Below are 13,688 nucleotides of genomic sequence, written 5' to 3' on the forward strand. Positions count from 1 at the left end.
TATGAAACATCAAAATTCACAGTAATGCAAAGTACACTGAAAAGCACAGTGAGAAATGAAAGTAATTTAATATCCATTCACTAGTAACTGGACTTATATATGTTATATAGGATTGAGGACTCAAGTATTCTCCAGCTTTATCCAGCAACACAGAGAAAAAGTGGGCGTGTGGAAACGGAAAAACAACCGTTTAGACAAGAGAAAGTGATTCAATAAGCAGTATAAGAAAGCTTCAGAGAGTTGGGGTAATACAAAAATTTTTAATCCTACAAGGATCTGCAGGCCCGAGTCAGAGAAACGATAAAGAGACCAGAAACATGTAAAAGGAGAATAATTGAACCAAGAGGTATAATGCTGAAATGCAGAATGATGGACAATTACTGTATCTGATAGGTAGAACCTGACTACACACGATCTTAGGAAAAGACTGCTAATAATATAACGACCATAGGCAAGAAACAGTTTGCAAAATTGTAGAATCACCTAGCAAGAAACCTTGCCCATCAAAGTACCAAAGAGATGAGAGTAGTAAAAGTATCTAGTGAGTAAATCAGTTAATGTTAATACTGTTATTCTCCAATACATTGGTATTATGCAAAGTAGGTTTTCCATTTGACTGATTTATGTACATGCATCTGATATCTCTGCCCCTGATGTGGTCAGGTTGCTACGTCCTTGTTTTACAAGGCTTTCTTGCAAGTGACAGGAAACCAGTGGCAAAACACATGGGTATTAAATTCTACGTCCTGAAGCAAAAGACTTAGCTCTATTTTCTTGCAGCAACAAGAAAGAGTAGCTGCCTTAAGATTACCTAGCTTAACAGAAAGAGGATACAGAAAGACCGTAAGAAGAAGCTATATCAGGCAAGAAAAAAATGATACAAACACAGAAAAAGGAGGCAATACCACGTTAAGTACAAATTCTGACTGCATTCCAAGAGTAGACAGTGAAAGCCTGAGAGAAAACCAGAGTGTAGAAGGAAAAGAGGGAGGATCAAGAACAATTCCTAGATTTCTGGTCTCAGAAACAAAAGAACCGAGTTAATAATTGTATGCTGAAATCACAAACTGGGAAAACTGTTTGCCAATAACTTCTTTCTAAATGAAGTCATGCCTGTAATCAGAAGGTAACAGAATCAAGACAGGCATGTAAGTAGGAGTTAGAAAATGTAGAATTGCCAAAATGTACATAGAAACAATGGCTAAAATAGATACTTGTTATGCACTGTGACAGGGTAAAGATATATAAAAAAAACTGCCAAGGGGGGATTCTTAAAGATCTCTAGACAAAGGGAGAAAATTGAACAGGTAGAAAAGTATCTTCAGTCAATTCCCGGTTTCTTGCTCAACAGAACAGGCAGAAATAAGAGAACAGAGACTTAGATCTTGTCTATGTTGAGTATCTGAATTGCAGGATTTTTTTTAAACTACAAGCATCTTTACAAGTAATTTGTGTTTTGCTTTGCACATTACTTAAGGAGGAACATTTTATGAAAAATAATGTGTTCTATTCATTTTGCTCTCAATCATAAAACCACTTGGATGTTTAATTAGTCATTTTCTTTACTGAGTTTCATTTTGAGTTCATTTTACTCAGAAATGAATCTGAAATGTCAACTTACACTGACTTCTAAAGCTTTATAAACCTTACATGTAACTTTGACAGAACAGTCCATTTAAGTAAGACAAATTAAAGCTGAAGTTTTTATTTTTGCTGGGCAAATACCAAAATCTGACTATACCACAGTACCAGCACATCACTCTAATGAAGGGAGAATTACCTAATAAGTCAGTGCCCATCACTGTAGAAATAAATTGCACACGAGGTCAAATGCAGAATTTCAGTATAAAACTAAGATGAGACTTCTCATGTTATTCGGTCCCAGACTGTCTCACAACGAAGTGAGTCAAAACTTATCCCATCTTTCTTGGAGTTTGAATAAATTTCAAAAGTCACTGCAAGATATCTCACTTTTGGTTGCTATTTAGACACGCTCAAGCACAAGCTGCTCTCTACAAAAAACAGCTCCTTCATATGCATTGGCCAAGTGAAACAGTCAACTGGGTCATCTAGAGTCCACCTAGAAAGGTACTTCAGTACAAGTCCGAAGTTTCATTATCCCTTTGCTAGTAATAAAAATACGAAAAATTTCAATGGCTTTGATATGAAAATACAAAGTTCAGAAAACAGTAATGTTTTTGATAAATATGGCTTGCAGAACTGCAATGAAGGCAGACAAATTCACATTGTTTAATTTACCTCTCGGATACCTTCCGTGAAGCTCTAGCAAGGCTCCACAATAGATTGATTAGAAACAACTAACAATGAGGACGCACAACAGCATATTTGCAATTGAACTATTAAAGTATTTCCCCAAGTTAAAAAACGGCAACTATCTTGCTGACAAGAATAGTGATTCTTACTCAGGAAACCACTGGAAGCATAGCAAGAGATGAACCTTAATAAAATACTGAAGGATAAAATATCCCAGCGAGATAAACAATAATGATTAAAAAGATAGGCTTGAAGGCTTTGAAAATAGAGTTATGAGAACCTACCAAAGGACTATGAACTAAAAACTCCAAACTGACCTGCTAAAAAATATAAAACCCTTTAAAAGAAAGAAAAGATACCAGATGAAACAAATCAACAATTACATTTTAAAGAATAAATTACTCTCCTAAAAAAAGATTGTGGCAAGTAGCCTACAAATAAAATCATAGGACACAATAGGGAAATTCAGGAGAGCAAGGCTCTCATCATTATTCTTTATTAAAGCATATTGTACAGCTAATAAACAGCATAAAAGGAAAACAATGTAATCAAAATGCATGCAAAGATGCACTATCCATAGAAGTGGAACAACGGTATTTTGAAAAGTTAAAAAGCAATAGTACTGCACTTAGTTGCCGGCAAATTCTAGCTCCAATATCCAGTGTTTCCAGAATACTTCAGAAAAATAATGTGCTGTTATACTGCCATCCTGTGGCAAGGTACCTGCAGCTTTCTGTGAACATAATACAGTTTTCCTGATGATAACCTGCTTTCAAAAAGACAAGCAAGCATTCTTGTTCTGAAGACATGAAAACATCAGTAGGGATTTAGCTATACCTCAGGAGATGTTGCTGAAAAAACACTAGCCCTACTGATATTACAATCAAAATTTCAGAGGGCTCATGACCTCATGGTCTGGAAAGACAATTTGAACCTATTGCTTCTGAAACCTAGTTTTCTGGCAGTTAAATAAAATTAATTTCTCTTATTCTTTTCCTCGTGTTACAAAAATCTCACACATTATTATAAATAAATAATCTAGTATGTTGAACGTATTGGTACATAATCTAAGATATGAGGGAGCGTTGATGTGATCCTCCTATTAACGTCAGCTCATGTAAAATGAAAAATAAAATTACTCATTAAAAATTTAGGAATCTTACATTTCCTATTAATACCAGACCCTAGGATTGTGCCACTTCATAGTTCTAGCCTTGCTCCAAGTCTCTGCATTAATATGACAACTAAGACTTGAGTTTCTTAAAACATTTCAAAGTAAGTCCTATGCTAGAAACATCTTCAAACAGAAAAAAAGTAGGTATTTTTAGCTGTTTTGCTGGATTTTAATACAAGAATTTTTGCTCTTGGTCTACAAGTAAGAACTGTAGTCAATTGTGAAATAAGTCTTCTGCATTACAGAATTTTAGCTTTGGGAAAACTGTCACCCACAATAAGATGCTAAACAGAAGAAAACAATTCCATGGCAATAACTGTTTCTCTACTCGGGAAGACACTTTAATTTAAGACAAAGTCAATGAGGATAAAGGACATTCTTAAACACATGCAAAAGTTCTCTTCTGAGAAAGGACTGAGTACATTACATGCTTATGTATCCACCTGAACTAAAGGCACTAACTCTAGGAATAGGGGGTAAGTCAAAGATTGAACCAACATGGAAATCTTTCCATCTCAAAGAGTTGAAGTCGTCTGAGAAAAGGCCATGGAAATGTACACTGTCAAATAAGCTTGTACAGACATTTATACCACCAATATCTCCATATTTAGGGAACACCAGCTTTCCAAAATAGTTAGACCTTATGACTTGATTTCAAAGCACTAGAAATTTGGCAAGCAAGATATAAAATCTCAGGATACAAAGCATCTTGCACAACTGCCCTCTAAGTTTATTAGAGAAGCTGTGTGGTGCTGTCAACACGCCAGAGAGAAGGGATGCCATCCACAGGGACCCTGACAGGCTCTGCAGCCCTGAGGAGAAGGACTTGGGGGTGTTGGTTGACAAGAAGCTCAACGTGAGCTGGCAGTGCATGCTTGCAGCCCAGAAAGCCAACTGTATGCTGGACTGCATCAAAAGAAGCATGACTGTCAGGTCGAGAGGTGATTCTCCCCTTTTACTCTGCTCTCATGAGACCCCACCTGGAGTGGACACAGACCTGTTGGAGTGAGTCCAGAGGAGGGCCACAAAGATGATCAGAGGGCTGGAGCACCTCTCCTGTGAAGACAGGCTGAGAGAGTTGGGGTTGTTCAGCCTGGAGAAGAGAAGGCTCTGGGGAGACCTTACAGCAGCCTTCCAGTACCTGAAGGGAGCCTACAAGAAAGCTGGAGAGGGACTTTTTACAAGGGCATGTAGTGATAGGACAAGGGCTAATGGCTTTAAGCTGAAAGAGGGTAGATTTAGATTAGATATTAGGAAGAAATTCTTCAACATGAGGGTGGTGAGGCAGTGGAACAGGTTGACCAGAGAAGTTGTGGATGCCCCAACCCTGGAAGTGTTCAAGGCCAAGTGGGATGGGGCTTTGAGCAACCTGGTCTAATGGAACGTATCCCTACCCGTGGCACGGGGGTTGGAACTATATGATCTTTAAGATCCCTTCCAACCTAAACCATTCTATCATTCTACGACTTTAAAGCAATTTTTGTGGCGTTTCTTTTTCTTACCAGTATCATTAAAATTCTTCCATGAGTTGACCATAAATTACTCAAGCTTCAACTTATGTCAAACAATCAGATCCTTTGCTCAGAATACTCAATAACAGAAACTCAATTATATTTGACTATCAAGACAAAATAACCCACTGATCAGTTGAATAATTAACTTCTGCCAAAATATCACTGCATCTTTAGAGCTGAGTTGCCCAATCCCAAATCCTGTTTCTATTTCGTACACTCAAGTGACACCTAGAGGTTGTCCCCTGCATGTGATAGATTTTACCCTTTTGTGGAAAGTTAGGCTCTGACAAGAACCTTGATCCATTCTTCGTCATTCTGGAATTCCTGCGAGATTTTCAAAATACATCCGATACCTACAAACTTTCTACCTGTACACTACAATATGTCATCATTGTGCATGTCTCTTTCTACTTTCCACACATCGCAAATATAAGGTAAGTAATGGGAAGCCTTCTATATAAAAGCCCCTGCAACTGAAAACTCGGGTAAACACAGCGAGCACAAGCTTTTCAATCCATTGAAAAACTCCATGCATCCATATAACTGTCCTATTTTTTTAAAAAGTCCTGGTTTTATCCTTCCAGCAGAACAGGATTTGCACATTTGCGTATGCTTTTGGGCAGTACGCGTTCTGTTTGGAATATGCTTTTTTTTTTGGTCTGTTCCACAGGCCATCAAAGCACAGACAAAACTCATCCTACTATTTTTTCAGTGGTGCCCAGTGACAGGACAAGAGGTAATGGGCACAAACGTGATTATAGGAAGTTCCATCTAAAAATGAGGAGGAACTTCTTTACTTTGAGGGTGGTAGAGCACTGGAACAAGCTGCCCAGAGAGGTTGTGGAGTCTCCTCTGGAGATATTCACAACTCACCTGGACGCATTCCTGTGCAGTCTGCTCTAGGTGAACCTGCTCTGGCAGGGCAGGGGGGGTTGGACTAGATGATCTCCAGAGGTCCCTTCTAACCCCTACCATTCTGCGATTCTGCGATTCTGTGATCTTTGGGGCTGTCAAAGTTGCCAGGCTGGATTTCTTAGATGCTGCTCCTGACTTCTGTTGCCTTTGCAATAATGAGCAAAGTCTAAATCTTTAAAGAAATTGTCACTGCCAGGAAATAGAACACAGGATATTTGTGACACTGACATTGGAATTCATATTGCAACATTTTTAGCTGTAGTGAAGGTGTGATTAGTAACCTTAAAAACTGCTTAATATCAGCAGATCATGTTCAACCCTATGCAAAGTACATAGGAAGAACTGTAAGACATAGGACCTCATAGAAAGAAACATGGGAGAAAAAAAATTTTCTTTAGATCAGCACGTCAAATCTTGGCTTACAGTAGCTTTGTATCAGGAATATTCTTAAGTACAGAATAGTGATTTTTAACTGTCCCAGGCTGAAGGTACCAAATTTAACATAGATTTATATTTTTGGTTTTATCAAGAATCTATTCTTTATGCTAAGAGCTGCAGTGTTTCCCTCTGCCTATTCCCACAAAAAATCCACCTAGACAAGTCAGCTGAAGAGGAGAGATGGAATTCTCCTCCTACATCAAAAACAGGCCTGACCACTACTTGCTTATAGAACTCAGACTGCAAAAATACCTCCGTCTTTCATGGATGTAATGGCCACAGAACTGTAAGATGTTCTCATGAAACAAGTATTCCTGGAAACTTGACACAAGTTTGTACTAGTAATAGGAAAACTTGTTGATGTCTAGTGCCAGGTTGATTTAGAAGGCCTTGTAGCCCATTACTGCTGCTAACAGGTCAAATCTTAGACGTATCAAATCTGCTTTCTATGTCAATGATTAAAAATGACTGGTTTTGAATTAACCATAACTGAGCCTCCCTGTTGCCATATGCCACTCACTCTGCCAGGCTCAGCTTTCATCCAAGCCCTGGGGGACTTGCATGATCTTACCTTTTAACAGATTTGAAAAGTAAGATCTTTCTTCAGCCTTGCTGTCAGAAAAGCTATCGGACAATAGCCCCAACACTTACCCTTCTAAGAATTACAACGCTACATACCCTGGGATTCTACATGGTGGGTACCAACCCCCATCTTAGTTCCATGAGCCGTAGAAGATTCTCATTTAACCCCAACCCTAATCTCACAGGAAGCATAACTTTAAGACTGACAGCAATATTCAGAATTTACCATAAAAGACTTTTCATTTCAACCTGCCTCGCTTTCCCCAAGCCTGTTGGTTTGCCATATCCAGCAATATATTCTACAGTCTGTCCCAACTATTAGAGTAACTTTAATCATAACCTTAAAGCTTCACTACAGTGAAGGGAACTCTATCTGCCACTTAATTAGCTATGAATCTGCCCCAGAAAGCCATCTTCCTAAATTACTGTCATACAGGGTCCAGCAATACCATTCGTTTTAAAGTCCCTTCCATCTCAACAATACACTAACCACAACATCAACAAAAACAAGCTTCCAAGAATCCTCCCTCAAATTCCCCTTGCTTCAGCTGTTATCTGCACTAGCCTCTGAGGATACAGGACAACCCCTTCAACCCTTACTCTTGATAAGCCTACGTCTAATTCTAGGCTCTTCCCTCATCCGTAGGCAAGTGATTCTATTGTATGGTAGATATACTACCATACACCCTCAACCCTTGTCACTACAGCCCTCTCCCTAGCAGTGTGGCCATGGGAGGGTCCAGCAGTATAATCCTTTTATTTTTTTCTTCCTAATATGACAATTACTCTGTTAGAGGACTAAACATGCTGATCCATAAAAATGTCCCCTAGAGACAGACATATCAAACAGCCAGGATGAAGACTTCATTGAGATCACACTGCAGACTGCGCTAGAGCATTTGCACATCTGCACAACGTGTAGGCTCACCTTTATGGAGGAGGACAGTGCTTATGCAGCATTGTACCAGATAACTGTGAAACTGTGCAAGGGAGCTCTCAGGTTACCGTACAAGATGGTACATGGAAAGCTCTTGGGAGCCTGTCTTCACCACTCACTGTCCTCTAATGGACTCTTAAGAAAATCTGTAGTTTTCAGTACAATTTGTCAGATGATGGCTGACAAGCTAGGTATGGACCTATTAGTTTCTTGACTGTACTGAAGTTGTTAGGGTCAGTATTGACATTTATAAAGGAAGGTATTGAAGAGGTAGCTTTTCTGCTGCATGCTAAACAACTCATGGAGGTAACATAAGGCTAGTCAAAGACAGATAACATATCACAATAATCATAAACCAATAGTCTCTTGGGGAACCATTTTGTCATTTTCTCTACATTGAAAGTTGGGACTAGAATTTGGATTAGAGTCACAGTGTACAAAAAAATCTTTTTTTTTTTTTCTGAATCCTGTTAGGCTACAGACATAGAGTGTGCTATAATGAGGAATTGTGTCCCTATTAACAATTAGATCAGAATCCATTATAGTTGTCCTACCTATACTGAAAATTCAGATAAAGCTTCAAGCCTTTGCTGCAATTTGCTGGGACCGCAACACTAAAATAAAGGTGGCCTTTGGTTAGGATGTCTACCTTATGACTAGCCCTGAGACCACTTTAAGTGTCTTGGCTACTGTAAAAGCTAGCACTAGAACTGTCATATATATTGATTATAAATGTAATAAATGATGTCATAATCATACAACTTAGTTAGGAAGGGACATCTGGATTTCTGCTTATCTGGTCCAATCTCCTGTTCAATGCAAAGCCAACTTCAAAGTGAGATCAAGTTGTTCAATGCCATTATTTAGTTGCGTTTTAGGTACCACCAAGGATGGAGACATGCACAGACATCTACTAAGGATAGAAAGCAGCAAAAGAAAAGCTGAAGAGCTATCTTTTTGTCATTGTGTTATGCCAAGGCAATCCAGGACCTCTACCTATCAGCTGAGTGAGTGTAAGCATTTGAGAAAGCAGAGGACAGTTAAGTACCAGAAAGATAATAGCATCGGTCACTAATAATACTTGAGAAACAAGGAGACAAGGTTTCAGAATGTGTATTCTTCTGGCAGCTGGTGTAACTCTTGACAGGGACACCATGCTTGCAAACTGTGAATGTCATGATCACAGTATCACAACCATTAGCTCATCTCTAGGTTGTACAAATAGCACATGGTCAACTGAAGGCTAACTTTACCCAACTTCACTTCTGAAAAGATGTGGCCATGTTCATCCAAAACCTGCATTAATATCTTGAGCCTTCTCTGTTTGAAGGAACTTTGCCATCTACAATTTTTATTTATTAATTTTTACACAGAAGAAATGAACAAATAGTTCTTCCATGACAGTAATGACGAGTTCAAAAAACATGTAGATGTGGCACTTTGGGATGTGGTTTAGTGGGCATGGTGGTGTTGGGTTGATGGTTGGACTTCATGATCTTTTCCAATCTTAATGAATCTGTGCGTGATTCTGTGATTACTCCTACAGAAAAAAAACACTGCTTAAATTAGCTACTAAATCAGACAGGAAATAAGAAGTTTCTGGAGTATCTGCATAGTGTCAGGACATCCATTTGCACTGCCATTTGCAAAAGCTGGTGTCTTTTCCAAATATTTTATAGACACCCTCCTGACTCCAACTGAGGGTATTATCCAGAGACTTTATTCTTCTGCAAGTAACTTTGTTAGTCTGAATTCAAGCGCTATTCTGTACTTCTGACAGTTTTTTAAATAGATGTTAAAGTATCCCTGAAGGGCTCCCTTGTTTCTAAAGCTTTTCACAGTCTTTTTTCTAAATTCCAATTTCATGTTTTAAGTTTTTTGTAATCAGCTCATCATCCATGACAGGAAACCAACACTACAAACAGACCTGGAACAAGGCAGGAGGTACTGCTGGCCTAATGACTGAGATTTTCCAGTTTTGCAAAACACGCTGCACTAGTCTAACAACGACATCTTTGCAACGTGTGTCACTTTTAGGTTAAGCAGCCTCTCCCACTTCCCATGTGCAGTCACACTGGGGCAGTGGGTGAGGGTGGTCGCAGCCTGCTCCTTTCTGGACCTGCAAACCCTCTCTGCGGGGATGGTTACTCCGAAGAGCTTTTTTCCTTGGCTCTCAAACCCCACCCCACCCCCTAACTACGCCAGATACCGCCGGCCCGTATCCTGTGGCGGGCCTGGCGGCGGGCAGCACTGCCGCACCTCCAGGCCCCCCTCACAGGCCCCCGCGAACGGAAAGCAGCGCCACCAGGCCGGCAGACGCGCGGCAGTAGCGCCCGCGCAAGCGGCCCGGGACGCTCACAGCCCGCTTCCCTCCTTTTATCGCCACGTCCAGCCCCGCTCCCGCCGCCTCAGGGCGCCAAGGCCAAAAAAAGCTTCCGCCCGGCCCGGCTACCGCAGGAAATCGGCGTCACGCGAGCAGGGCCGCGCATGCGCACAAGGACGGCCGACACTTGCCACTCCCGTACGCCTTCCTCGTCCCCACAAAACTGCCCCTACTGCGCAGGCGCTCTCCCCATGCTGCACCGCCTCATCACGCATGCGCATCACTGCTGCCGCGACTTTCCGTCGGGAAAACACACGGGAGTGCGCTGTCTAAACGGTCCCGGGGTGAAGTGCAGCCTTGGGCGTTCTTCGTTCCTGCCCCTCCTCCCTCCCCTCTCCTGCGCGCATGCGCCACGTGCGTTGTTTCCGTGGCAGCTGTGATTGCGTTCGGCAAAACCACCTGCGCGGAGCTGCGGAGGGGGAGCGCGGGGTGAGGGAGAGACCACTGGCGGGGGGAGGCAGGGCAGCCGCAGCAGCCGGCTGGCCGCGGCGCTGCCACGGAAGCGGACGGGGCCGACGTGAGTGGTGCCTTCGCACTGCGGAGGCGCGGCGGGCCTTGGGGGAGCGGGGCCGCATCAGGCAGGGCCCGCGCCGCGGGGCGGGGAGGCCGCGGGCAGCCGGTGTCCCGCCGGGCGCTGCCGCCGCTCGTCCTTGTGCGCGGCTCCAGAGGCGGGTAGGCTGGGGCACGCCTCCCCGCCGCTGCTCCCTCCCCCGGCTCCCCTTCCCGCGTGCCGGCCCCTTCCCGCGGCCGGGGCGGGGGGTTCAGCCGGGGGCTTGGCAACCGTTACGGAGCGCGCTGTGGCGCTGCCGTTGGCGCGCGCGGCAGGGGCCGCGGCGCGCGCGGGCGGTGTGAGGCGCCCGGGGACCGGCCGATGGCAGGGCCGGGGAGCGGCTGGCGGCCGGCCGGCGGCCAGCCCAGTCCTGCCCTGCTCCAGGCCCGGGGGGCGTCGGGAATAGTGGGAGTTGGGCCCCGCACCTCGCCTGGTTGCTCAGCCTAACCCCGGGGACTGACTAAGGGCGAGCAGGACAGGCGGCCTGTTGGTCTCGGTGCGGCGTGGTGGCATGAAGCAATGCCGCCTGAAGTCTTAATCCCTTCGTTATTTTTTTTCTCTCTCGGTACAAACTTTGTAGTTTACCCAGGTGATACTGCATGGTCCGTTTATATCCCACGGCACGTGAAAATACAGTGCTCCATGCCTGACATGTTAAGCCTCAAAGCAGTGATGCCTCTCTCGCATGAGGAATGTGCATCTGCACGTTAAATGCGATTAATCCCATCAGTTAGTCCAGTTATGGCGTGTGCTGGGAATGTTCCTTTGTATCTTTGTTCTTTACCATTATTCCTCCACGAAAAGCAAAATACCATTTTGGAAATTAAAATACTTAGGGTGGTCTCTTGATGAGAACCCCTTTTCATAATTATGATCTAAGATAAGGCAGAGACGTAAAATGTTGTAAACCATAGAAGTCAGCTGTATTTCCTTATACAGAACTGAAGTCCATAGTTTTGCCATCAGGGCAGACAGAGATGGTTTTCAACCTTCTCCTGACCAATGGAAGGTGCTAAATCTTCTGGGAAAAAAACGCAGTGACTTTGAAGCAAAAGCTTTCTGATACGTTACTATTAGAAAACTCAGACGGGTGGCATCAGCTTTTTTAAACATCCTTTTAAATTAGTGTGAATACAAGGTTTTTACAAGCACATCTAAACTGGTAGAAAGCTACTGCACTTCTAGTAGTGTTTATTTGATATGCAGGTACATAGGTATTTAAATGGTAGTAATAAAGCTGTCTGTCAGTTTTCTGGACTTAAATACTGAATTTTCTTGAATGAAATCAGATTGGTTTTTGATGTCGCATTTATCAGTAGTCAAGAGGAACAGATTCAACTCAGCGTTGTTTTGCTGTATAATTCTGAGTTAAAGCTTTTTCAGGTCTCACAGCAGTGATACCTACAGATAGGTGAATTAGAAACCTACTAGTAAGCTCCAAGATTTCCCACTAGGATGACTATTCTCATCTAAAAGATGAGAAGTCAATAAGGCCTGATGTTCTACTTGTTTTCAGCCACTGAAGATTACATTAACTTTTTGCAATAAAAGAAAAATGAGGTGTTTGGTTTGTGAAAATCTGGAAGCGTCTAATTATATTTTGTCAACTCAGATTCCTAAATGGTCCTAATTATGTAGGAAATTTGCCACTTCCCATTGTGTAGTGCAGATTCTGTATGTTCTGCTCCATTATAGTATAGGTTTCCTTTTTTTTTTAAATTATTGTAAATAGTTTTGTAAATAGTGGGTTTGTGGCATGTTTTGCATAAAGAATTCCTGTATTACAGATGTAGAATATAGCAACTCAGTGGATATTGTAAAGTATTGTGAAAAGAGCAACAATTTAATGTAGAATCACATCTATTAATACAGATGGAATATTAGAGAAGAACAAATCAGATGATTTTCAGCAAGATACAGTTTGGGCTTCGTGATTTTGTTTTCCTGATTATTCCCGATGGCTGGAATATGCCCCTGCTCCAAGTATGTATTTTTGTCATTCCTGGATTGCCTTATATTAGCTAACATGGAAGAGGTCAAATGTGATCAGGGAAAAATGCATCTTAAATGATTAATCTTTTAGTTTATTCAGATTGGGGCACTATGGTTGCTGAACTCTGATGTAAGATAAAATCTCTCCTATTTTAAGGTGAGATTATACTGAGTAAACAGCCTTGTTGTTTGTTACCCTCGCTGATTAATGATCTATATTTACACAAGTCTAATAGTTGCTTTAATGCACCACGTCAAAGGGCATGTAATTCTAAATGGGAAATGTGTATAAAATAATAGCACTACCATCAGAGGACTTTATGTCTTAATTTTATTGCCACAAGGGTATAGACCTTTACTGAAAAAAATAGAGGTAAATAGAAATTTATTATGCACTCATTGGTGAATTTGGCAAATCTATGTATTTTACAGAGAGAGCTGGTAGACATGAGGTGAGTCTGACTCTTGGAAAGGTGTTTGTTCCATTATAAGCAAAAGTATCTGTGAAATTAATTTACCTGTAGTGTTTTTGTGGTGTGATTTATTTAACCTTTGACCATAAAATTATTTCCATACTTGGAACAGGTATGCACTTTACTTGTTTTGCTGTTGTATTCTATATTGTCTCTCATATCTTTTGTTTTAAATTTAAGAGCACTTCAGCATTTCATTTGTTGTTTGTAATTAGTTCTTCTGAGGGGTGGTTGAAATCACTCGAATAATTATAAGAGAATTTTCCATGTTCCTGCAATACTCAGTGAATGATTAAAGTGATAGAATCCGCTGTATTTTATATTTAGTTTTCTACTCTTCCAAATTATAAGTATTTTCTAGCCAATTGTGAATCAGCTACTTGAAAAGCAGCATTTAATAACTGTAGTACTTTTAAAATGGCCTTTTGATATAATTAAGTATAAATTGCAAAAACA

The sequence above is a fragment of the Gavia stellata genome, chromosome 2 (assembly GCF_030936135.1).
Source record: "Gavia stellata isolate bGavSte3 chromosome 2, bGavSte3.hap2, whole genome shotgun sequence".
NCBI classification, from domain to species: domain Eukaryota; kingdom Metazoa; phylum Chordata; class Aves; order Gaviiformes; family Gaviidae; genus Gavia; species Gavia stellata.